The sequence below is a fragment of the Podarcis melisellensis genome, assembly GCF_964234715.1.
Source record: "Podarcis melisellensis genome assembly, chromosome: 7".
NCBI classification, from domain to species: domain Eukaryota; kingdom Metazoa; phylum Chordata; class Lepidosauria; order Squamata; family Lacertidae; genus Podarcis; species Podarcis melisellensis.
The window spans coordinates 77760798-77787618 of NC_138539.1; the positions used below are offsets into that span (position 1 = coordinate 77760798).

At 43.0% G+C, this 26821-nt stretch overlaps 1 long non-coding RNA gene across 1 annotated transcript; it reads left to right on the forward strand.

The window, feature by feature from the left end:
- Window positions 1–212: 212 nt before the first annotated feature.
- LOC309374320 lies at window positions 213–25927 on the forward strand. The gene is made up of 2 exons (XR_014170522.1): window positions 213–451; window positions 25659–25927. It is a non-coding gene; the product is annotated as an uncharacterized lncRNA (long non-coding RNA).
- Window positions 25928–26821: the final 894 nt, after the last annotated feature.

Consider the following 26821-nt stretch of genomic DNA (forward strand, 5'->3'; position numbering starts at 1 on the left):
CACAATGGCTAGCCTCTCTCCTACAGGCCGGGGAACGTCAGAATGAGGTCACAATGGCTAGCCTCTTTCCTATGGGCAGGGGAGCATCAGAATGAGGTCACAATGGCTAGCCTCATACGGGGAGGGGAGCATCAGAATGAGGTCACAATGGCTAGCCTCATACGGGGAGGGGAGCATCAGAATGAGGTCACAATGGCTAGCCTTTTTCCTACAGGCAGGGGAGCATCACAGTGGCCAGTCTCTCTCACACTGTCCTAGACAGTAGAAGTACTACTGGCACGGTGCCTCTTTCTCTTTTACTGAGGGGGGGGCAGGAGCAGATGGGCACCATCTCTTCTTGAGGTGGGTAGCTGCAGTATGTGGGCACAGCGGCTGTCAGTGTACCTCTGACTGAAATGGCCAGCCGTGTGTGAGCAGAGAAGCAGGGTCCGAAGATAAGATGAACAGAGAGGTAAGAAACCCCAGCTATCACATGGTTTTGGATACTTACTACCCAAAGAGACAGAGATTATGGAGCCCAGGTAGCAGCTGATGGGCACAGGAGCCGTAGAATATGAGAGGGGGACCAAAAGAAGAGGGGGGTAATGTTCAAGAAGATCAGCTTTGTCCACTGTAAGAAGTGGGTCCTTTTAAGCATATTTTTCAATGAAGAAAATGTTTAAAAGCACCTTTCCAAAAAACAAAACAAAAAACAGAGTCCTTTTCGTTCGGGATAATTCAGATGGAAATTCTCAGGTGTCAAAAAAGGTTATTTATGTATGCCACTATGGCAGCCCGTGTTTTGTTAGCCCCAAAATGGAAAACCCAACCAAAGAAGAATGGCAACTTAAACTGATGGAATATGTGCAGCTTGTGGATCTAACGTAGAGAATAAGAGAACAAGAAGAACATTCATTTAAAGAAGGTTGGAAAATGTTTATTGAATACATGGGGGGGGGGTTGTGTACACTTAAAAACATTGGCTGCATTGAGATAAACAAAAGTGTCAATACGTTTTGATGGATGCAGTAATGGAATACTGAATAGTTTAGTTTATATAAAATATGCAGTGATTTATGCTATATAAAATGAAGCATGTAAAGAGAAGAAGGGAAGTCATTGATGTTTTAAGGTTTCTTAAATGAATATAAAAAAGAAAAATTAATAAAAATTATAAAAAAATAGTGGGTCCTAAAACCCTTAATCCTGCTCCTTAACATACAATCTGAACAAAATTGATGAAGCAGCAAAGTGTTTATTTGGTACAATACATTCTTGCAAGAGCAGGTGTCCAAAGTAGGCAAAACCCATTGTGACGTTTGCCCTCCTATGTGTGTGACATCATACTGGGTTCATAGGGAAAGGGTTAACTAATTGTAAAATGACTAACCCATGGGAACCCGGGGGACAGAGTTAACTCTGTAGAAGGTTTAAGCACAGAGGTTTTTTAGGGAGTTAGAGTTAGAGTTGTTGAGAAGACAGTCTGAAGTTAGAAGAGACAGAAAAGATAAGTCTGTGAGTTGGGCTAGTCTGGTGTGAGAGAGTGAGAGAATTTGTTAAGAGGAGTCAGTCAAACAGTTGAGATAATCAGTCAGAAGGTATTAGGAAGGTATAGGCCGGCAAAGAAACTAAAGTTAAGATACTGACAGGAATATTATCTGAGAAACCATAAACTTGTTAATGTTTGTAAAATAAACTTGGTTTTTTTGGTTCACTTTTAACTGACTGGACTCAATGTTTTACCAGAGAGTAACTGATTGGTGGCAACAGGGAAGTGAGCACAGTGGTGGCACAGGGATCAATAGACCGTTAAATGTCCGGGGACCCTGTGTGATCGCCACACCCAAGCTTTGGCAAAGCACGAGCTTATACAGTGGTACCTCAGGTTAAGTACTTAATTCGTTCCGGAGGTCCGTACTTAACCTGAAACTGTTCTTAACCTGAAGCACCACTTTAGCTAATGGGGCCTCCAGCTGCCGCCGCGCCGCCGGAACCCAATTTCTGTTCTCATCCTGAAACAAAGTTTTTAACCTGAAGCACTATTTCTGAGTTAGCGGAGTCTGTAACCTGAAGCGTATGTAACCTGAGGTACCACTGTACTCGAGGCGCAGGTTCCCTCCCTTGTCTCCCTATTGGCTGGGTACTACAAGGTTTACAACCTATCACGACCGCCTAATTTCCCTACTAACAGCCTTGCCTCTGTTTACATCTCCCACTAACCTTAGTTCAGCTCCCCTTTATCCTTATTTATTATTTTCCTTATTTGGGCTACATTCCTATGCAGTTATTCACTAAGTCAGGGAAAAAGACCACATCCTGACCACAAGTTCTAAACATCTCCTGTTACGAGAACCACATCTCCAGTTATGAGAAGTGGGTCAATCTGGACTGACGTCTGCCTAACTAATAATAATAATAATAAATTATTATAATAATTTATTATTTATTCCCCACCCATCTGGCTGAGTTTCCCCAGCCAATCTGGGAGGCTCCCAAAAGAATATTAAGAACACGATAAAACATCAAACATTAAAAACCTCCCTAAACAGGGCTGCCTTCAGATGTCTTCTAAATGTCATATAGTTGTTTATTTCCTTGACACCTGAAGGGAGGGCGTCCCACAGGGCAGGTGCCACTAACATGAAGGCCCTCTGCCTGGGTCAAACTCAGTAACCTTGCTTCTCGCAGTGAGGGAACCGCCAGAAGGCCCTCGGTGCCGGACCTCAGTGTCGGGGTAGAACGATGGGGGTGGAGACACTCCTTCAGGTGTGCTGGGCCGAGGCCATTTTGGGCTTTAAAGGTCAGCACCAACACTTTGAATTGTGCTCAGAAACATACTTGTTACATTTGTAGTTTATGTGAAAAGCCAACACCCTCATTTCTCTTATGCACATGGAGTTCACCTCTTTATTGCATTTATTTATTCCATATTTCCTCCATGGAGCTCAAGGCAACATACAAGGTTCCTCCCACTCCATCTTATCTTCACAACCATGTGAGCCAGGTTAGGGCTGAGAGATGCCCATGGACACCCATCTATGAAGCTGGATCTGACGAGACACCCAAGCTAGGGCCATATCCTTCAGAGGGAATAGGAACTTTATTTCATTGGCCCTCACCCAGCCCATTACAAATGCCATATGCCTATTCAGGACATCAATGCCACACATGAAATAGATGGAAATGAGAGATAGAGATGTGTTTCATTAGAATGTTGGTGACATTTCATTCTAGATCTCTGGCTAACCTTTCCCAGTAGTTTCATGCAGGATGTTGGGCAGAAGAGGGAACAAAGCTTAACCCATATGCTACAGGGCATAGCACCCACACACCCCAGTTGTTGTTGTTGTTGTTGTTGTTGTTTAGTCATTTAGTCGTGTCCGACTCTTCGTGACCCCATGGACCAGAGCACACCAGGCACTCCTGTCTTCCACTGCCTCCCACAGTTTGGTCAAACTCATGCTGGTAGCTTCGAGAACACTGTCCAACCATCTCATCCTCTGTCGTCCCCTCCTCCTTGTGCCCTCCATCTTTCCCAACATCAGGTTCTTTTCCAGGGAGTCTTCTCTTCTCATGAGGTGGCCAAAGTATTGGAGTCTCAGCTTCAGGATCTGTCCTTTCAGTGAGTGCTCACACCCCCCAGTAACCCCCTTCTTAAACCCGCCAGACATGATTGAAGAATGGTGCCCCAAGTTTCCACATCCCACCATTTCAAAAGGTATTTTTAAAGCAATTTACAGATTTTTAAAAAATACTACTACTAAACAAGGCACAATTAGTAAGAGCAGCAAGATAAAAATAGCAACAAAATTAAAAACCACTCAGCAGCAAAGAAAATAATCCAGTTAAAACTCTCCAGTCATAAAGCAATACAAATTAAAAGCTCTAGCAGTTTCTTTCAGCTCAGAGAAGTAAGTGCTGTAATGCTTCTGTGAAAGAATGAAGATATGTGTTAGGAGAATGCAAAAATGTGCAGCTTTCTTGTAAGAAGCGAGACCAGCAGCATTTCTTTAATCCAGTTATGCTGCTTGAGACCCTTCTAACTGGAAATACCTGATAATCTCTACATGCAAAACTGTATATGCCCCTCTGTCAAGAGATTGTCTCAACTTCGAAATTAGTTATTTGAACCCTATGTAACCAAATTTAGTCAAAATTACTCCTGCAGCAAAGAACCAATATAAAGGTGTAAACTCTTAGTGTGGTGGTAAATGAAGACTAGGGAGTTGTTGTTGTTTAGTTGTTTAGTCGTTTATTCGTGTCCGACCCTTCGTGACCCCATGGACCAGAGCACACCAGGCACTCCTGTCTTCCACTGCCTCCCGCAGTTTGGTCAAACTCATGCTGGTAGCTTTGAGAACAATGTCTAACCATCTCGTCCTCTGTCATCCCCTTCTCCTTGTGCCCTCCATCTTTACCAACATCAGGGTCTTTTCCAGGGAGTCTTCTCATGAGGTGGCCAAAGTATTGGAGCCTGAGCTTCAGGATCTGTCCTTCCAGTGAGCACTCAGGGCTGATTTCCTTCAGAATGGATAGGTTTGATCTTCTTGCAGTCCATGGGACTCTCAAGAGTCTCCTCCAGCACCATAATTCAAAAGCATCCATTCTTCGGCGATCAGCCTTCTTTATGGTCCAGCTCTCACTTCCATACATCACTACTGGGAAAACCATAGCTTTAACTATACGGACCTTTGTTGGCAGGGAGACTGGAGTTCAAATTCCCACTTGGCCGTGAAGCTCACTGCTTGACCTTGGCCCAGCCACACTCAGTCTGACCTACCTCACGGGGATATTGTGAGGATAAACTGAGGGGAAAGGGAATCACACTGCATACATATGCTGCGTTAGGCTCCTTGAAAGAAATGTGGGATACAAATTTAATGACTGGCTGAGTAAAATGCATACGTTATCATGTAAATTTTAAAATGATACCCCCTGAAATCACAGTAATTCAAAATAACACGATTTGAGAATAAAATAACTAGACAGTAATGGAAACGGAAAGAGAAAATCTTCAGTAATGAGGTACCAAAGGACTATAACATATATTTTTCAATATTTTACACGTTTGGCTAAATCCCAAAGAGTCAAGAGTCAAGTTGTTGTTTTTTTAAGGTAATATGGAAGGTGTAGCGTTTTCATACGTTCTAATTTTTATTGTTTAATTAACATTTCCATAACACTCCTACAACTTCAAGTTTTAGAAAGGCCACTGAAATTAGGCTCTATTCAGTGTCGTAAATCTTTGCCTGGGATTGCAAATTTGCCCTTAAATGCAAAACTTAGAAACATTATTTTTTTTTTTATAAAAATTTTTATTAAGATTTTTTACAGATACATATTTAACAAACAGAATAGGTTTCATAACATCCTTTCATTCTATTGTGGACTCCCTCACGTCTCCCGCTTCCACTTTCATCATTAAAAACGAATTTTTCCAAGCAGATTATCATCTTGTTTATGCTCTTAAGTGCAGTATTTAGGTTAAACTCAAATAAAAAATTATAATTTAATGGTAGACAGTTATTTCTGCTCTGGCTTCCTTGTTAGGATTCAACCAAATTACAGTACTTTTGTAAATAGATCTTAAATTTCTTCCAGTCTTCTTCAACCCTCTCCTCTCCCAGGTCGCGGATTCTGCCAGTCATCTCAGCTAGTTGCATATAGTCCATCAGCTGCATCTGCCATTCTTCCAGTGTGGGTAGATCTTGGGTTTTCCAGCTCTTAGCAATAAGTATCCTTGCCGCCGTTGTAGCATACATAAAAAATGTTCTGTCCTTCTTTAACACGTTCTGGCCGACCATGCCCAGAAGGAAGGCCTCTGGTTTCTTGGTGAAGGTATACTTAAATACCTTTTTTAACTCATTGTATATCATTTCCCAAAAGGCCTTCACTTTAGGGCAGGTCCACCAGAGGTGAAAGAATGTTCCTTCATTTTCCTTACATTTCCAACATTTGTTATCAGACGAATGGTATATTTTAGCCAATTTCACTGGGGTCATGTACCATCTATATATCATTTTCATTACATTTTCCTTCAGAGCATTACATGCTGTGAAGTTCAGCCCGGTGGTCCATAACCTTTCCCAGTCCTCAAACATAATGTTGTGCCCAATATCCTGGGCCCACTTTATCATAGCCGATTTAACCAATTCGTCTTGTGTGTTCCATTTCAGCAGCAAGTTATACATTTTTGAAAGTACCTTGGTCTTAGGTTCTAACAGTTCTGTTTCCAGTTTCGATTTCTCCACCTGGAATCCTAACTTTTTATCAATCTTAAACACTTCCTTAATCTGAGCATAGTGTAACCAGTCTCGCACCTTATCTTTCATTTTCTCTAAACTCTGCAGTTTCCAATTGTCTCCATCCCTTTCTAGTATTTCCCAATATTTTGGCCAATTGGCCTCCATATTGGGTCTTTTTCGGGCCTTAGCCTCCAAAGGTGACAGCCACCTCGGTGTTTTGTTTTCTAATAAGTCTTTGTATCTTGTCCAGACATTAAATATTGCTTTTCTGACAATATGGTTCTTAAAGACCTTGTTAATCTTAACCTTGTCGTACCATAAATATGCATGCCATCCAAATGCATTGTTAAAACCTTCCAAATCCAGCACATCCGTGTCCTCCAGAAGTAGCCAGTCTTTTAGCCAGCAGAAAGCTGCGGCTTCATAGTACAACTTTAAGTCTGGCAGGGCAAAGCCCCCTCTTTCTTTTGCGTCCGTTAATATCTTAAACTTAATTCTGGGCTTTTTGCCCTGCCAGACAAATTTGGAGATATCTTTCTGCCACTTCCGGAAGCACTCCGTTTTATCTACAATCTGCAATGTCTGAAACAAAAACAACATTTTTGGCAATACATTCATCTTAATAGCAGCTATTCGACCTAACAATGAAAGTTTCAATTTTGACCAGCTATCCAAGTCTCTCTTAATTTCAGACCAACATTTTTCATAATTATCTTTAAACAGACTCAAATTCTTTGCTGTTATGTTTACCCCTAGGTATTTAACTTTCTTAACCACAGTTAACTCTGTCTCTCTCTGAAACCGTTCCGACTCAATATCTGTCAAGTTTTTTCCCAACACCTTGGTTTTTTGCTTATTTAGTTTAAATCCCGCCACCCGACCAAAATCTTGGATTAGTTGTAGTACTCTTTTCGTACTAGATTCTGGCTCCTGTAATGTCAGAACTAAGTCATCTGCAAACGCTTTAAGTTTGTATTGTTTCGCTCCGACCTGTATCCCTTCCACCAACCTGTCCCCTCTAATCGTGTTCAAGAGCACCTCCAGGACCGAAATAAATAATAACGGGGAAATCGGACAGCCTTGTCGTGTTCCTTTTTCAATTTTAAACTCTTCTGTAACCACATTGTTAACTATCAGTTTAGCCTTTTGTTCTGAATATATTGCATCAATCCCATTCTCAAACCCCCGGCCCACTCCCATTTCTTTTAAATTCCCTTTCATAAACTTCCAGGATATATTGTCAAAGGCCTTCTCCGCATCTATAAAAATTAAAACAGCTTTAGTATTTATGTCTGTTTGTAAAAGCTCCAATATATCTATAATGTTCCTTGTATTAGCAGACATATGTCTACCTGGGAGAAAGCCTGCCTGGTCTTTATGGATTACTTTGTTTAAAACCCTCTTGAATCTACTTGCCAAAACGTCTGCAAATATTTTGTAATCCACATTTAAAAGGGAGATGGGACGGTAGTTCTTAAGCTGTGTCTTTTCAGTTTCCGATTTTGGTATCAATGTGATGAAAGCTTCTTTCCACGATTCTGGCGCCTTCTTCCCCTCTAAAATTTCATTGCTGACCTCCATCAGTGGTTGTATCAAATAGTCTTTCAATGTCTTATAGTACTTGGAGGTCAGCCCGTCTGGTCCTGGTGATTTGCCCTGTTTCATGTTTTGGATGGCCTGCTCAATCTCTTGTCGTGTTATTTTGCCATTCAGAATTGATCTATTTTCTTCTGACAACTTTGCCAGTCCATTTGTCTTTAAAAATTGTTTAATCGCTGCTTCATCTTGTGGCCCTTGAGTGTATAATTTTTTGAAATATCTCTGGAAACACTTTCTAATCTCTCCGGGGTTCTGGATACATCTTCCTTCAATCTCTAAATTTGTCACTGTATTTAACTTTTGTCTCCTCTTCAACTGCCAAGCTAGCAGTTTTCCACATTTATTAGCCGACTCAAAAGTTTTTTGTTTCATTAGTTTGATTTTCCATTCTATTTCCTGATTTATCAGTTTGCAGTATTGTGCTTGGTAAAGTTTGATTTCTCTCAGAATCGGCTGAGACTTCGGATTAAGTCTTAACTTCTTCTCCAACTCCTTGATTTTTTCCAAAATTTTATCTTTCCTTTCGTTTTGTTTCCTTTTCTTTACCGTGTTCTGTTGTATCAGGAACCCCCTCATCACGGCCTTACTTGCGTCCCAGATAGTTCTTTTTTCCACTGTGGTGTTCATATTGATCTCAAAATAATCCTTTAGAGCTTTTTGGGCCTTCTTAGTAATCTCCTGATCTCTAAACAGGCCATCATTCATCTTCCATCTGAAGGAACCGGTTGGAATCAATGTCATGTCCATTCTCAGTGCGTTATGGTCGGAGCATGTCTTTGGGCAGATTTCCACCTTTCTGATCTTAGGTGCCAGACCTCTAGTTATCCATATCTGGTCGATTCTTGTCCAAGTCAGTTGGGCTTCAGAGAAAAATGTTCCTTCCCTTCCCAAGGGGTTTCTCACTCTCCAAATGTCAATCCAGTCCATATTGTCTGTCATTTCAAAGAAGGTCTTTGGTAGTCTCCCATCTTTAGAAATTTTTTGGCTCTGTGACTTATCCATGTTGGTTGATACAACTCCATTCATATCTCCCATCATAATGATGTTGTTGTAGTCCAGATAGTCCAGCATAGTCTCATGCAACTTCTTGTAAAATTCCGATTTTCCTTCATTTGGAGCATAAATTCCTAATATCAGTATTTTTTCCCCTTGATGTTGTATTTCTATCGCCAAAATTCTTCCATGCTCATCTTTAAACAGAAATTTAGGTGAAAGGCTCTCTTTTGCATAAATTACCACACCTCTCTTTTTAACTGTATCCGAAGATATAAATTCCTTACCAAGTCTTTTATTTATTAACACTTTTCTGTGGAGCCTGGTCACATGTGTTTCCTGTAAGCAAATAATGTCCAAATGTTCCTTTTTTAAAATGTGAAAGATTTTTCTCCTTTTTCCTGGAATGTTACAGCCATTTATGTTCCAGCTCAAAAGTTGCAGAGACATCCTGAATATATCTGGTTATTCTTGCTGTGGGGGTACCTTGTTCTCAGATTTTCGGGGGTCCGGGGGTGCAGGAACCCCCGGAGGTTCAGTCCCTGGGGGTAATCCAAGTCCCTTATGAAGATCTTCTCCGTGTGCCACCAAAAACTTGTCTCTATCCTCCGGCGTTCTAATTTTGGTCTTCCTCCCTCTGAAAGTAAACGATAAACCTTGGGGAAACTCCCACCTGAAGATGATTGAGTTGCTCCTTAGCAATTTTACTAATTCCGAGTAGTCTGCTCGAAGATCCAACAGCTGTTTAGGAATATCCTTATAAATTTCAATTCTTTTGTCCAAAATATCCAGTGACTTTCCGTAGTGCAGGCCTAGAATCTTGTCCCTTTCCTCCTTTGATCTCAATATTATCAAACAGTCTCTGGGCTTCTCCTTCTTTATAAGTGCCTAAAAGCAGATAGTATTTTAAAGTCTTTTTCTTCTAAGTTCCAAAACTTGGAAAATTCTTTGGTGAGGAACTCAGTTAAGTTACCTTCTTCCACTTCTGGAATTGAGCGTATCCTTAAATTGGCCTCCCTGTTCCGAAGTTCTGTCATGGAAAAGTAGATCTGGTGTTCTCCTACTTGTTTGCTGAGTGGTCTTACTTCTTTTTCAAGCTGTCCCAATCTTTGGCTAGTGTCTTCCGCCAGTTTCCGATTTTCACCTACAGCCTCCTTCAATTCTCCAATAGATTGAACATTCTGTGCAACTTGTCCAGTTAGTCTATTTAAACTTTCTGTGTTTAAGTCAATTTTAGCTGATTGCTGGTCAACCTTTCTGTCCAGAGCCTCCAATTTTTCAAAAATTTTCTCCAAAACAGTGCCACTTGCTCCTGAGGCCATATCTTCCAGTTGTAATTCCTCAGTTTCTCCCTCCCCTGATTGTAGCAGGGAAGCCGCTTCTGCCTCAGGAGGCAAAGTAGTAGGCAAAACAGGCACAGATGATCTACGCTGTGAGACTGTCGGTAAAGTTAACGTTGTTTGTCTGGTTCTTCCCCTTTTTCTTGTTCCACTCATTCCAAAGTTATCTAAAAACCAAGGTCAAACTGAATTGTTCCCATGAGAAAGTAAGAGCCCAGATGGTAACACTCAAACAGGAGGCCGGGAAAGAGAAAGTAAAACAAAGTCACTGCTGTAAATCCAAAAATCCTCTAGGTGGAGCTTAGAATGTCTTTGGGGAGGAAGTCCAATCCAATTAAAATTAGTAAGTCTGAATTGATCTCCAAAGATCTTCACAAAGATAAATTTTAGCAGAGTTAAAACTTAAAGCCAAACATTGTTTCCAAAAGTGCTTAGACAACAAGTGTTTCAAAGTAACAAATTCAAACTCAGTATGTTCCAAAGTTCAGATTCAAAGTATCCAAAGCCTGCAGACTGACTGCTCAGTTACTCAGGCAGCTCCAGTACCTGGGTTTCTTACTTTTATTTGTAATCCAATAGATCAACAGAAGACAGGTATCCTTGTCTCAATGAAGGTCCAAAAATCAGCCACTTAAAGTCTTTAAATCAGCCAGAAACAACAGTTTAAATAGGTGCCAGATCAGTCAATGCAAAACGTTACTCTTTGTCTCCACTCCTCCTGCTCTTTACTTTCAAGTTCAGTGTCAGCGGAAGACGGACTTCCTGTTTTTCGTCGCTCCGCTTTCAGCCAAATTCACAATTTTTAGAGGCTTTAAAAGTATATTGTCCAAATTACTCACGGGTTGTTACTTTCCAAAGTTAGCAGTTTCAAGAAGAAAGGTCAGCGCTCACCGGCAACAGCGACGCGGCTTCGCTCCGTTGATCGCGCAACGACCCACAGCGCCGCTACCCCCTCCGCGGTCCGGAGCCCCTTACGGGGTCCCTTCGTCGTTTTAGGGGCTGCTTTTGGCGCCCGCCGGGTCTCAGGACCACAGGCTTCTGCTGCCTGTGGTTTTTCTGGATGGGTCCCCGCTTCGCCGTAGCGGGCGACCCGTTTCGACGGAGCTACCCTCTCCCGTTCAGGAGCTGGCAGCCATTGCCGTTCGCGCCGCCTCCGGAAGTCCAAAACTTAGAAACATTAAACCATTGGGCTATATTTTTTTTTATAAAAAAAAAGTCAATTATTTAAAGTTTATCTTTGGGTGGATGAGAGCAAAAGAACTTATTCATATAGTATTCTCTGAGAAGGACTAATCCCTAGGAAATTCTGTAAGCCTCCTTCATTGTAAGAGACTTTTTAAAAAAATTCAGTGTAATTTCACACGTGCCTGGCTGAACGACGACAGGAATGAATACGTATTAGAGACAAGGAGCACACGTTGGCATGGCATGCCTCTGAGGCAGAGAGCCTTGCGGGGTTATTGTATTACTGACAGATGACTGATCAACTTTGACAGCCTCAATCACTTCTCTGTGTAGTAGATGGAATGTCTGAATTCCACACTCTGTTGACATCTCACTTAGACCATAACGTACGGTATTTGGGGCTGCCCTTGAAGACATTTTGAAAACGGCAGTTAGTTCAAAATTCAGCAGCCGGGATTTTGACTGGGATAACTCATGGGATATGTATCTTGCCACTTTCAGAGATCTAAACTGGTTATCTGTTCACTTCCAAGTAAGGGAATGGGAGAAATTTGATTCAGTTTGCATTTAAAGCATGGGTAAGCAAATTAAGGCCCGGGGGCCAGATCCGGTCCAATTGCCTTCTAAATCCGGCCCGCAGATAGTCCGGGAATCAGCATGTTTTTGCATGAGTAAAATGTGTCCTTTTATTTAAAATGCATCTCTGGGTTATTTGTGGGGCATAGGAATTCGTTCATTAGTATTTTTTCAAAATATAGTCCGGCCCCCCACAAGGTCTGAGGGACAGTGGGCCTGCTGAAAAAGTTTGCTGACCCCTGATTTAAAGCCAGATCTATAAAATCTGCACTTTCCAAATCAACATGAGAACCAAAACAGTCACCCATTCAAATTCGCACATATCTGAATTTTGTGATGCTGTTCTCCAACCAAACAATGCTTATAAAAATGAGCATTTGGGGTGTGTGTGTGTGTGTGTGTGTGTGTGTGTGTCTTCCCCCTACATGGTTGGGCAACAGTGGCACTTTTTATACAAACTTCTTGAATGAGCCAGTTATATTCATTGTGATTGAAACAGGCACCATTCATTTCAATGGGATTTGGGGAGACAATGTCCCAAACAACTTTCCAAGCATTTAATCAGCAATACAATATATATTTTGGGGCCCAGCTACATAGCAAACTTTGGCACCACAAGCAATAAACAAACCAGGCTTCTTGCTATCCTCAGGAAGTCTGTGCGGAAAACAGCCAGTTGGCAGTTTTATTACTTTTTGCACTAATCCAAAAAGAAATGGTGACAAATGCTATGCACTGAAATGAAGCAGAAGGATATGAAGTACAAGGATAAGGGAGGCTCTGTTGTTATTAAAAGTGAAAGGAAATGGACCGACTGGTCCCAACTAGCCTTGCACATGGGTAGAGATTAGAGAGAAGAAGCTGTAGTGAGGGCTATCATTCCCAGCGTTTGATTTCTAACATGAAGTATCCCATCTACTTGGAAGTCATGCTTCTGAAATCCCAGATGCATGTGATGATGATGCTCCCTACACCTTAGAGCCTGCCATGTTCATGGAGCCCCTCTGGCTCTGGTTATGGATCCTTCTGCTGGTCCTGTGGGTTACCTGAGAGACAAGGTCCAAGTCTGGTCCGTGGTCAAAGGTGCAACATGGAAGCAGTCCGTAGTAGCTGAAGCTGGGTGCAGGGCAGGGAGTCGGGTGAAGTCAGGAACAGGCTTGCAAGCAAGGAGCCAGGGTGGGTCAGGAGCTCTGACAGGAAAGCAGGACAGGGTTCAGGCAGGAACTAGCAACCAACAATGCAACCTGGGACTGGGGCTGGCTGGCTTTTATCTGCCCCGAGGCATAGGGCGGCCCCAGTCCACAGGTGACTTGCCTCTCCTGGCCTCGAGGCAAGCACTCCTCCTGAGGGAACTTAGTTCCCTCTGCCTCTCTGCCCTGAGCCTCTGCAGGTCAGGAGAGGCTGGAGGGTTACCAGACCCAGAGGCAACCTCAGCTTCCCCTGACGGGGCTGGGAGTGGAGCATCTGCAGGCAATGGGTCCTCCATCACCTCAGGAGCCAGAGCAGACTCAGCTGGTGCCTGCACCTGAGGATCCAGCACAGGTGAGGACCGTTCAGACGCATGCCCCAGCCCCGGCTCAGCTGGTTCTGGGGACGAGGAATCCTGTGTAGGCTGGGATGCCTCAGGTTCAGCATCCAAGTCCAAATCCCAGGCCATCACAATCCTGCTGCTCTGGTTTCTGCACACTGACCCCCATGCTCCATAATCCTGTGAGTACTTCCTACACCAACTTCTCCTTCCCCATCTCCATCTTGCCCCGGTGTGTCTCAGTCCTTGCTACACCCCACACTGGGATCCTCTTCCTCCTCTCCGTTCGTGACAGTTTATGACTGATTCCAATCCCGCAATCTTTTTCACGTGGGCTATTAGCAGCAGGAATTGAAACTGAAATACTTTATTGTCACTTGTACAACTTGTATACAGTGAGATTACACGAGCACCCCCCCCATTCAGTTCTCTTAGTCTTAATTCCCCTCGTTACCAACGCACACCCACCAAACCCAAAAGTCAGTTGCCCTGTTGTTATCTTTTCATTCAGCAGCCTAACAGCCCATGGATAGAAGCTGTTCTTTACCTTGTGGGTGCAACTAATCATGGCTCTGTATCTTCTGCCTGAAGGCAGGAGATCAAGAAAGTGCTGGCCAGGATGTGAATCATCCCTGAGAATTTTCCTCACTCTCCTGAGGCAACGTTCTTCCACTATTTCATCCAGCGGATTCACAGGACAGCCCATAATATCTTGTGCTGTATTCACCACCCTCTGTAGGCGCTTCCTATCAGTTGAAGTCAAACCAGTGTACCACATCGTGATGAAAGGACACTTTCTATTGTGGACCAGTAGAAGGAGATCATCAAATGTTGATTGACATCGTTCTTTTGCAATACTCTGAGGAGATGGAGTCTCTGTTGGGCTTTCTTAACCACCATTTAACATATCTGCATTCAATCTGCAATCAATACCTTTGAAGGTGACCCGAAAACTACAACTAATCCAGAATGCGGCAGCCAGACTGGTGACTGGGAGCGGCTGCCGAGACCATATAACACCGGTCTTGAAAGACCTACACTGGCTCCCAGAACGTTTCCGAGCACAATTCAAAGTGTTGACCTTTAAAGCCCTAAACGGCCTCGATCCAGTATATCTGAAGAAGCGTCTCCACCCCCATTGTTCTACCCGGACACTGAGGTCCAGCACCGAGGGCCTTCTGGCGGTTCCCTCACTGCGAGAAGCCAAGTTACAGGGAACCAGGCAGAGGGCCTTCTCGGTAGTGGCGCCCTCCCTGTGGAACGCCCTCCCACCAGATGTCAAAGAGAACAACACTTACCAGACTTTTTGAAGACATCTGAAGGCAGCCCTCTTTAGGGAAGCTTTTAATGTTTGATGTATTGCAGTATTTTAATATTTTTTTTGGAAGCCGCCCAGAGTGGCTGGGGAAACCCAGCCAGATGGGCAGGGTATAATTAATAAATTATTATTATTATTATTATTATTATTATTATTATTATTATTATTATTATCATCATCATCATCATCATTATTATCCCTCCCCTCTAAATGCAGAATTCTGTCACTTTCTCACTGCTGTGGCTACTGAATAGTAAGCCTTTAAACCTGGGTTGTCCTCCTGGATAACATTCTTCTGTAATCTCTATACCTCATTGTTGGACCACACTTCTTTCCTGGTTTTTTCTGGTGTGATTCCATTATCGGAAGCCTTCATATAAAACGACTACTTCCCATGTCAGGCTTTCATACAACCTAGAAGGAAAAATAATGGCTTTCCCCCCTTTATTTTATTTTACTTTATTACTCACAAATTGCTTATTTGTACTGCTGCCATGACCCAAATGTGGTTTCCCAGGAGGACAGTCCCAGCCTGGCCCCCAGAGTGGATATGTGCATGAATTTACATAAATAAATGTACCTACACACTTCTACAATCTGATATTATTCCAGTTCATGCAGCTTCATAGGATTGTAATTAAGTTTTAATCCTGATTGCTATTAGAAGTTATTTGAGAGGTAAAGCTGTGTAGTTTATACGCAGCCCCTGCCCCAGGGATTAGATCTGAGTTCCCTCTTTTTCCATTAGGCTCCATCTGCACTGCACATTAGTAGCTGCTTCTGATTTTGCTAAAGAGCAGCATAAATTAATGAAAAGGCAGATTTCTATCCCTATTAATTAATGTGTGGACTGGTCATAGCAGATCGCATATTGTTCAAATAGCCCTTTGCTGATGCAGATCACTTTTCTATTGCATATAAGGGCAGAGGAAACAATTACGATTAAAGAATGTAGCTGAAGAAGCTTTTCTCTACTTGAATAAATAAACAGGAGCATCATATTATTACTAGTTGGCCTAGGCTTGGGTCTTGGAGGTTTGTAGTGCTTTTTAAAGATTTTGTGACGAGAACAGTGCAATTCTCTAATGTCTACTCAGGTGCAAGTCCCATTTTGCTTTCAGCCAAGTAAGTAGGTATAGGACTGCAGCCACAACTATATACAGTATCCTGAGTGGTCTGTCATCCAGTACCTGGGTTTTTCCTCTCTCCCAAAGCTGTTATCTTAAGGTGGGCAGCTGTTCTCTCACTTGATGTGCTTTGCATCCCTTATCACACATTTACGGTATATTGTTAATTTAAATATATGCTTATTATTGTCAACTTTCCTGACCCATCCATTCAGACTGTGTCTTTATGTGCACAGGGGGACTGATGGAGTTCCTCACTAAGGCATAGGAACGGATCCTTCAAATAAGGACAATGGAGCAAGGAAGCAGACTGTGCACAGGCAAATAAATGCAAATAGACACACAGGGGGTGAAATATAATGTTTAGAAGACTGTTCAGTATTGTAAATGGACATATCACTATGGTTTTGACTTGCCTGTCATGTGACGGATGACAAGGAGTTAACAAGCGGACTTAACAAAATGGGTTAACAAGGGTTGTGGGTGGCGCTGTGGTCTAAACCACTGAGCCTCTTGGGCATGCTGATTGGAAGGTTGGCGGTTTGAATCCCTGCGATGGGGTGAGCTCCCATTGCTCTGTCCCAGCTTCTGCCAACCTAAGCAGTTTGAAAGCACACGAGCACAAGCAGATAAATAGGCACCACTGCAGCGGGAAGGTAAACGGCGTTTCCATCACAGTGCTCCGTTGCACCAGAAGCGGTTTAGTTGTGCTGGCCACATGACTCGGAAAGCTGTCTATGGACACACACTGGCTCCCTCATCCTGAGAGCGAGATGAGTGGTGCAACCCCATAGTGGCCTTTGACTGGACTTGACCATCCAGGGGTCCTTGACCTTTTTTACCTTTACTGTTCCTTAATGGCTTTCAATCTGTCTCCAACCTTTCTCTGCATTGCACCCTTCACCTGGCGGTGGGAGCGGTTGAAAACAGTTTTGATTTATAATTTTGAAAATGGGTAGAGCTGTAACTTTAGTTGTACTGAAATGAGTCTAGGAGGTCTGTAGCAGGGGTGCTGTTGTCTCATGGGAATCTGAAACAGGATTACAAGTTATGTTACCTCCTTTTGGAGTCTGATTACTTCCAACATACTCTGTTTGTGCATTTATAGAGAGATATTACAAAAGCACTGCAAATATCCAGTATTTTCCTTTATGTTTTACATGAAATTGTTTTTATAGACAAAACGGTTTTGTATGTTTTTATTTTTGACATTGATATTGTTAGTCACGTTGGGGTGCTTCATAGAAAGTGGTTCATAAATGGAACTAAATTAAAAAATAAAAATTAAAATAACACCTGCAAAAGAAAACAGACTCTTGAAACTTCCTCCCACTTAAGAAAATGTGGGTTACTTGCCTTTTTGCGACGAATGGTTGGGAATTACCATGCACAGGTACAAGACAGAGGACTGTAAACTCAGCCATACAGCTGCAAAGGAAATGTTTTAAGTGTGTTGTAAAGTGCATTATATGGGACACAGGTGGCGCTGTGGGTTAAAGCCTCAGCGCCTAGGACTTGCTGATCGAAAGGTCGGCGGTTCGAATCCCTGCTGCGGGGTGCGCTCCCGCTGCTCGGTCCCAGCGCCTGCCAACCTAGCAGTTTGAAAGCACCCCCGGGTGCAAGTAGATAAATAGGGACCGCTTACCAGCGGGAAGGTAAACGGCGTTTCCGTGTGCAGCTCTGGCTCGCCAGAGCAGCGATGTCACACTGGCCATGTGACCCGGAAGTGTCTCTGGACAGCGCTGGCCCCTGGCCTCTTAAGTGAGATGGGCGCACAAACCCAGAGTCTGTCAAGACTGGCCCGTACGGGCAGGGGTACCTTTACCTTTACCTTTAAAGTGCATTATACAAATGTGATGCTAGATGGCGATGGTGAGCAATGGCAAATTCAATATATTTTTCAAAACGTTTTTTTTTTAAAAAAGCATGTGCACGTTTTTTATATGTGTGTAGATTCCACCTGTGTCTCTTTGCAAAAACACAGCACTAAACAGCATTACATGGTTCACAAGAAACTGAGCATCGGGGGCCACAGTCTTACCTTCTGCCTGACACTAACCATAAACATACATTTTTGAACTAGGCTTCTTAAGCAATACATAGAGTCTGAGGCCCCAGAAGAGAGGAGAGTTCCTTCCTTGCAGGCTTCATATAAACTCTACCATTCAGTATCAGAGATGGTGATCATGTTCTTCATTTGAATGCTGTAAATGTGCCCCCATTTCAGTGAAGTGCAACTTTGCTTTCATCTCTTGCTAAAAATTCATGATATGTCTTACACATTGTTTTAGTCGTGTGTGTATGACAATGGAACAACAAGACCAGGGTCACTCTTACTAAATCATTGTCTCAAGCCCAACCCCAAAATGAGTGTCAGGCAAAAGCAATGTGTGCTTTCAGCTTTAGCTGTGGAATTCAAGGAAAAAACCTGCATTCACAACCATCCTCCAGGGATCTGCAAGGAAAACCAGAAGCCAGATGTTCACCTGGCAAAAGCCTGGTTTACTTCCACTGACTGCAACAACACCATGCAAAACAAACCTGCTGGGAATGCAGCTGCCATTTCCTGATGTAATGAGATTTCCCCAGTGAACTAATTTTGAAAGAAATAAAATATAACCCCTGGTGTTCTCCAAATAACCTCTGCAAATACCAGCTCCAGCATAAAGCTACCACTATCCCTCTGGGGCAAGTTTGGTGCAATTAAAAGAAGACATTTTGACCCAGTTGCCTTATCTTTGCTTCAGCCCTTCTTTTTAAACACTTTAATAAATAAAACAAGTGGATTTAATTGGCTAACAAGAGGCTTAGGATAACCTGGAACTGCTTCCACATCAAGGGAAAGGAGAATTGGGGGTCACTTACAAGCTCTAAGCATACAAGTTACCTGCTAAATGTAAAGGAGAAAATTTCTCACTGAGCACTAATCTGCATTCTGGTTTAAATGAAAAATGAAATGCATCGCAAACGGCACCGCTGCCTTTTCCTTGCTAATGATGCACAGTGCACTTGTAACTGAGTTGAGAGGAAAGAAAATGAGCCAACTGCTGTGCCCTTTTAAGTGGCACTTGCAAAGAAGGAAAAGGAATCACAGTGCAGCTGCTTTCTGGTGTTGGTGCGATGATAGGGTGGGATTTTCCTTTGAGAAAGGCACATAGCTCTATGGCAGGGCACATGTCTTGCATCCAGAGGGCCCCAGTTTGCATCCCTGGCATCCCTAGGTAAAGGTAAAGGGCCCCCTGACCATTAGGTCCAGTGGCCGACGACGCTGGGGTTGCGGCGCTCATCTCGCTTTATTGGCCGAGGGAGCCAGCGTACAGCTTCCGGGTCATGTGGCCAGCATGACTAAGCCATTTCTAGTGAACTGGAGTCTAGTGAACCAGAGCAGCACATGGAAATGCCATTTACCTTCCCACCAGAGGGGTACCTATTTATCTACTTGCACTTTGATGTACTTTTGAACTGCTAGGTTGGCAGGAGCAGGGACCGAGCAATGGGAGCTCACCAAGTCACGGGGATTTGAACCGCCCACCTTCTGATCGGCAAGCCCTAGGCTCTGTGATTTAACCCACAGCGCGTCCCTATTTTCATCGGAGAAATGTTGGAGGGTATGTGAGAGTGGCTGTCCAAAGACCAGCGGTAGGAAACTCTCTGACTGGTTCAAGAAGTAGCCAGTGCCTCACAGACCAGCTTCATGGGAGTCACACAAAAAAAGAAGTTAAAATACATAACAAGAAACTCAGAGAGAGCTTCCTCCATGCTTCCTGAGCCTGGCTGGAGTGTGTTGTTAGCCATTATTATTATTATTATTATTATTATTATTATTATTATTATACACCACCTTTCCCCCCCAACATTTCCCCATATAAGGAAGGCATTTGTTTTACAGCCCTCCTGCCTCCACTTCTGACTTCTGATGTAAAAGGGACTATTATAGCTCTCTTGCTAGTTAACATTGATTAATAGCCCAAAAATCCTGCAAGATTTGGCATCATTCTGTAGTTATTCTGCAGTGCTACAAAGTCAAAGCAATGTACTGAAGTATGAGGCCCAATACATATAAGAAAAAGAGAGGAATGGTAGCAATTTACTGGAAGCTATTCTAGCAGAATGACTCTACATCTGAATTATTCACAAATAAAGGAAACCTCTGTATTAAAGTAGGCCATCCTGCCAAAGTAACAAGCTCCCCCTTTTTTTGCTATCTTTTGTTAGTTTTAATTTCCTGTGCTCCAAGTCTTTATAAATAAAATTGCCACTTGCTATTAAAAGAGAGAGAAACACACCAGAGCTGATTGCAATGAATGTTATTAAACTAGCATTTGATCTTGGTTCAGAGTGTGGCAGTGGGCATGTGTATTGATAATGAAAGAAAGAAACTCAGCTAAAGCCAGGAACAGCCACCATAGCAAAATGCATATTTGCTACTTTTTAAAAAGATGATCCACTATATATTCTGCTCTGTCCCACCAACCACTGGATATTTCAAAAATATAAACAGGGATCACTCTCTTCATTGTGGGCTTGCCTTACAGAGGACTCAGACTGTCCTTTTAATGAGAGATCAGACCTATGCTCATGTCCTTTCATTTCCCCTGTCTCTTCCAGTGTTGCAGAAAACCATAGTTTACTGTTTCATCCAAACCACACAAACCATGGTTTGCTCAAGCCAGTTTCAACTGGGTTTGCAATTGAGCTTTGGGATTTGTGCAAACCTTTGTTTCCCGGTTCAGATGTAATGGAGAGCTATGGTCTGTTGCTCAACTGGATGTGCAAAAGGAAATCTGAGGGAAGCAGCAGCACCGGGCTCATTCACATTTCACTAAACCATGGTTTGGTATTAAATCTGACCTTATCTCAAATCTGCCAGGTTCTCAACACTAGAAGACAGATTGTGTTCATAAGTTTACAGTAAGCTGCTTTATACCAAGTTACTCTCTGGTAACTCTTTGTCTATTTGACTTAGCATTGCCTTTTCTGACTGCCAGGTTCCTAGGCAGAGGTCTTTCACACCACCTGCTACCAAAGCTCAACTGGAGAGGCCAACAACTGACTCTGGGACTGTCTGGTGGAAAATGAATTCTTCTACCATTGAGCTATGCCATTTTCCTAGTTCTTTTTTGTTTTGTTTTATTATTCTATACTGTGTTTTAGTACACAAACCCCAATATGATAACTTCAAAATCAAAAATCTGAAGCCCGTCCTAATAACCCCAGCCACCCATTCTCTCGTTTGGAAAGGAGACCTAAAGGAAATGGTTAGATAAAATTGTCTATTGCAGGCACCCCCAACCTTTGGCCCTCCAGATGTTTTGGCCTACAACTCCCATGATCCCTCACTAAAGGACCAGTGGCCAGGGATGATGGGAATTGTAGTCCAAAATATCTGGAGGGCCAAAGGTCGGGGTGCCTGGTCTATTGCATAAAACAGCTGGAGATGCAGGTATGGGGTATAGACTACAAAAGTAAAGTTTGATAGTGTTCATTCCTTTTTCTAGATGCCACATGTCTGCAGAGAAGCTGATGTTCCTGGGCTTTTAGAGGTGTTCCAGGTTTGCAAGACCACAGTAGATCATATGAGGATAGTAAAGAACATCCACATTCTATACTATTAGCGAACATAATATAAGCCATTTGGTTTCAAAAGAGTCTTTTTTCTTTTGCCCACATATTCTGTGTCAGCTTTTCCAAAAGGGCGACTTGCCAAACTCTCTGCAACCACTGATCTAATAAGTCAAAACTGTAAGGTTATAATTAAATTTTTAAAAAATGTAGACCCTTTTCACAGTTCAGATATCAGGCGTCTACCTGCTCTCCCTGGGTTGCCCAGAGTGCCCTGGTGAGTAGCTGACTCTTTCATAGAATCAGAATTGTTGATTGGAAGGGAACCCGAAGATCAAAACCTCTGCAATGCAGGAATCTCAACACATTGTTCCTATCCAAATGTATTAGCAAAACTAAGATCCAAATCGTCAGTCAAATTAGGATAAGCAGGAGAGAAAGTCCTCTCCTCCATTTGGTGGCAAACTACTTCAGATCAGACATTTAACTGAGTGAAGGATTTCTTTGTTCCATAAAGATGATCTTCATAAACTTTCTAAAGCACCCTGTGAGCACATAACCAATAAGTGGCCAAAAAATTAATTGTGTTTCACATTCTTTAATTTTTGCCCAGTTTACAAAATAGAGTTGGGTTTGGGGTGTTTTTTTCCCTCTCCAGAAAACAGTAAGTTGATTATCAGCATCAAGTTAATTATCTAAACATTCGTTTCACGAAACCTAAGTAGAAGACATTCAAAAAAGGCTCTTGCAAGTTTCACACGTTGCCTACTTAATAGCAGCTTGCTGTTTTAAAAATCCATCTAACCAACCCATTTCTCAACTGAATAACAGCAATGTCTTTGAAATACCCCAGACGATACAAGTGGATGAGTGTTGGAGGATGTTTCCAGCTCTGTTTCAAATTAATTGCACTTGGCAATGTTCATTCCACATTTGAAAAATGAGAAAGCTAGCAAGGTTAGCTAACGCATAAACAGAATAAGGTGCAAAGTTTTTTTTTTTAATTCTTTGACCTGCTAAGTCAATAACAATGTGATTCAATAATTCAGCTGTCTCACCTTAATTCAGTGGAGCTGAAGTAATTAGTCTTTATCTGGATGCAGGAAGAAAAGAGAAGTTTGAACTTTTTTGCGGGGGGTGGGGAACCAAACCTTTAGCGCTTCAACTACCAGCACATTGCCATTGGTCCACCCACGTAGAGCCTCGGTGCATGCCTTGCACACCATGTGTGGCGCCCAAGCTTTATCCTGGTCACCACGTTTAATACCAAAATAAGCATGGTAAGCAACTTTATGCTTTGCCGCACCAATTTATGGAAGATTTCGAGGTTTTATGACTTCAAACTGATTCCTTTTCGACATAATCACCCAGAGCTATCGGACCTGAATACTTCTTGTCATTAAAATAATCATTCCCAATCAAAACAATTATTCGACACGGCATTTTATCACCACTAACTTTTTCTAAAATGCTCCACACAAGCGTACATGTGAAAAAAAACGTAAAAAAACGACATGTGGCCATAGCTCAAAAATTTGACCTGATTGAACAAAACCAATGTGATTTTTGGATTCAGTGCATCAGATTCGTCCTAAATCAACTGAAAAAACGCAGACAACAAATTTGTTGTTGACCAGTGAATTATTACGTATTTTGCAATGGATATTATGACAAAGGATTCACGGGGAAGTTTTCCTGCATGAGCTTCCTTGAAATGAAGGTGAAGGCATTGCTATGCAAAGTGCCATATTGCAAGAATTGAGTGTCTATGAATGTGTCAACCTCCTTTGTAACTGACTCTTTCTTCAGTGATCTGTTCTCATGCAGGACTAAGCCTTCAGCAAGTATTTGTCCTTCTCTCCAATATATACCACAAAATAAACAAATGCACTGAATAATTGTATCATATAAACTGATCTATATCACCCTGCTACCTAAGGTTTATTTAACTGGAAGGATCAGGGACTAAATGTTGAGCCTTTGGTATGCAATGTATGTCTTCTTCCACCATGAGGCCTTGCTCTAGTATCTAAAACAGTGCAAAGTACTACTAAGTACAGTGGTACCTCAGTTTACAGACACTTCAGGTTACAGACTCCGCTAACCCAGAAATAGTACCTCAGGTTAAGAACTTTGCTTCAGGATGAGAACAGAAATCGTGCGTTGGGGCACAGCGGCAGTGGGAGGTCCCATTAGCTAAAGTGGTGTCTCAGGTTAAGAACAGTTTCAGGTTCAGAACAGACCTCCAGAACGAATTAAGTACTTAACCCGAGGTACCACTGTAATGCCTTCCATCAATGCAAGGATTTCTGCATCCACAATGGGACTTCTCCCCACTTCTTCCCCATCATGCATCCCCTAGAACAGATTTAGGCATTCCTCCAATCCTCTGGAGCAGATTTGGGGAGGGTATGGGATGTGCATTGGTGAAGGAGGGAGGAAAGTCATGTGTCACAAGTGGAAATCCTTGCACTGTTGAGATACATCAGTTGGATACCACCCATACTCTCTTGTAGAGTAGACTATGTAAACTTGTAGGCATCCGTCAACCTTGAGAGACAATCAGGGTCGGATTTAGGTTTGATGAGGCCCTAAGCTACTGAAGGTAATGGGGTCCTTTATATGTCCAGCTGTCCTTTGTCAACAACAAATTGTCGCTGGTTTTGGTGTTGAATATATGCTATATGGTAATTTATGGATCTAATAGGTATCTAAAGCCATTTGCACATGCAGAATGTAGGCACCCTATATACAGAAATGAGCAAACCAGTGATATTTTAGGGAGCAGGTTAGCAAGTGGGGCCCGTTACTCTCATCATAGGAGCCTACACAACACAAAACACTGTTGCTGTATGTAGGTTTTATTTTATTTATTTATTATCTTATATTTTGGAAATCTACATCCGGGGGGGTTTCCTTTAAATTTTGGGGGGTCCCCAAGAGATTGTGGCCCTAAACTATAGCTTGTTTAGCTTATATGTAAATCCAGCACTGTCTCAGACAATGGATTGCACCTCCGGGGGTGAAGTTAAACTGCTGTGTTAGCAGCACCCATGACCTCCCCAGGGTCCAAGCCTGGACATTGTGTATGGAGGTCCTGGGCTGCCCTGCAGAAAGACCCCCCTCTCAGCCTCACTGATGTGGTCCAAAGGAAAGCAGAGCAATACATCTGGCATGTGCTTGGCTGCAAGACTTGCCAGAAGGAGCCATGCAAGGTGCCATCCAGCCATCTTTGGGACTCCACTCCAGATTTCTTGAGGGTTTACTCCTTAACCTTTTCTTCTCCCAAAGGTATCTTACAAGGCAGTGGACGTTTAGGATCCTTCTCCTAGATGGGTTGCCTTCCCAGGTGGATGAGCCCCATCTGCCCCCTCTACAGCATGTGCAGAAACCACGTTCTTGTCCATTAGACCCACTACAGTGGTACCTCAGGTTACAGACCCTTCAGGTTACAGACTCCGCTAACCCAGAAATAGTACCTTGGGTTAAGAACTTTGCTTCAGGATGAGAACAGAAATTGTGCAGCGGTGGCACAGCAGCAGTGGGAGGCCCCATTAGCTAAAGTGGTTCTCAGGTAAAGAGAAGTTTCAGGTTAAGAATGGACGTCTGGAACGAATTAAGTTCTTAAGCCCAGGTACCACAGTATTGGTCTCATCCGATCAATTTTCCAGAGCCTGTCTTCTCTTGCAGGAGAAGGCCCTAACTCACTGAGACCCATCAGCTACCCTCACCTGGTTTAGCCGGCCAGTTGAAGCCATTCCCAAGGTGTTGCTGCCGTCACACGCTGAAAGCTTCTAGGAGCCACAGGTGAGAGCTGAGAGTGTCTGGGGTATTAGGAGAAGGGTAGTACGTCTGGTGGGAGATACATTGTGCTCCTTCTGGGGTAGTTTGGCAACCTTTGGTCCTCGCACTGCACTCAGCTCTCACTATGTAAACTATGGCTGACTCCTTGGAAGAGTTTGAGTTCCTCAGCATATTTGGTTATTGACAATGTATTCACCTGTGAGTCTGGCCATCAAAGCAGTAGCTTTTCCATCTGGGAACGATGCATAGCTTATTAATGATACAAAGCATCTTTGAAATCTCAAACAGGCCTCATAAGAGGCAGCGCTTGCTGTGTGACAATAGCAAGAAACGGCAGCTTTCACTTTGGGATATCAGAGTTTCATAAATATAATGTGACATGTTTGCTTTCCTTTTCCTGAGATGTTTGTGAAAAACCCATCTGCAATTCCCCATCCACTGGAGAAGTGGCTCGTATCTGATCTTCAGCAAAGCAGACTGCGGTTGGCTTCGGCCTCCTCTGCTAAGATCCAACAGAAAAAGAAAAGCAATGATGAAACCAATTAAGCATGAATGTGCACATTTCAGCAGCAGTGATTTCAGGATAGAGACATTGTCAAAGTTTGTAGCCGTCGAGTTTGGAATTTGAATTTGTTCAGCTGGTAATGCCCGTCTATAAAACAAACTGAGCACAGTGTCGCCGGGAAGTAGTTTTCTTGCTCAGAATGTAAAACAAGTATCTGCAGATATCCAGGAAGCATGACGACTGGCCAGGCTGCTTTCTAGATATGTGATGAAAAGTTATTCAGTGTTAGCCCCTTGCTTTCACTGAAACTGCCTTGGGTTTCTGCACATAACACAAACCCTCCAATTAAATACCCTCTATTTTCCCAGGACAGTCCTAGAATGAATAATAATAATAATAATAATAATAATAATAATAATAATAATAATAATTTATTATTTACACCCCACCCATCTGGCTGGGTTTCCCCAGCCGCTCTGGGCAGCTTCCAACAAAATATTAAAAACAATACAGCGTCAGACATTAAAAACTTCCCTAAACAAGGCCGCCTTCAGTTGTCTTTTAAAAGGATTGCCTTGATATCTGCTGGGAGGGCGTTCCACAGGGCAGGCGCCACCACCTAGAAGGCCCTCTGCCTGGTTCCCTGTAACCTCACTTCTCACAGTGAGGAAACTGCCAGAAGGCCCTCAGAGCTGGACTTCAGTGTCCGGGCTGAACGATGGGGGTGGAGACGCTCCTTCAGGTATACAGGACCAAGGCCATCCTGGCTTCTGATTTGATCTTGGAATGTCCCTATTTCCCCTGCCAGCTTTGCCAAACTCAGGGAGGATGAGGAGCCACTGCATGTCCTGAGCTGAGGCATCCCGTTGCTTCTCCATTGCCTCTCCATGCCCACTGCCACTGGCCTACTCCCTTGGGCAGCTTGTAGCTGCTGCTGGAGAGAGGCTGTGGCCAGATGCCCAGCCCCACATGATGCGGCAGCTCTGAGGTGCAGGCAGAGGGCAGGGCCACCCTGGGTGGGAAGAAAGAAGGAGAAGAGCTCAAGGAGTCTTGATTTTTT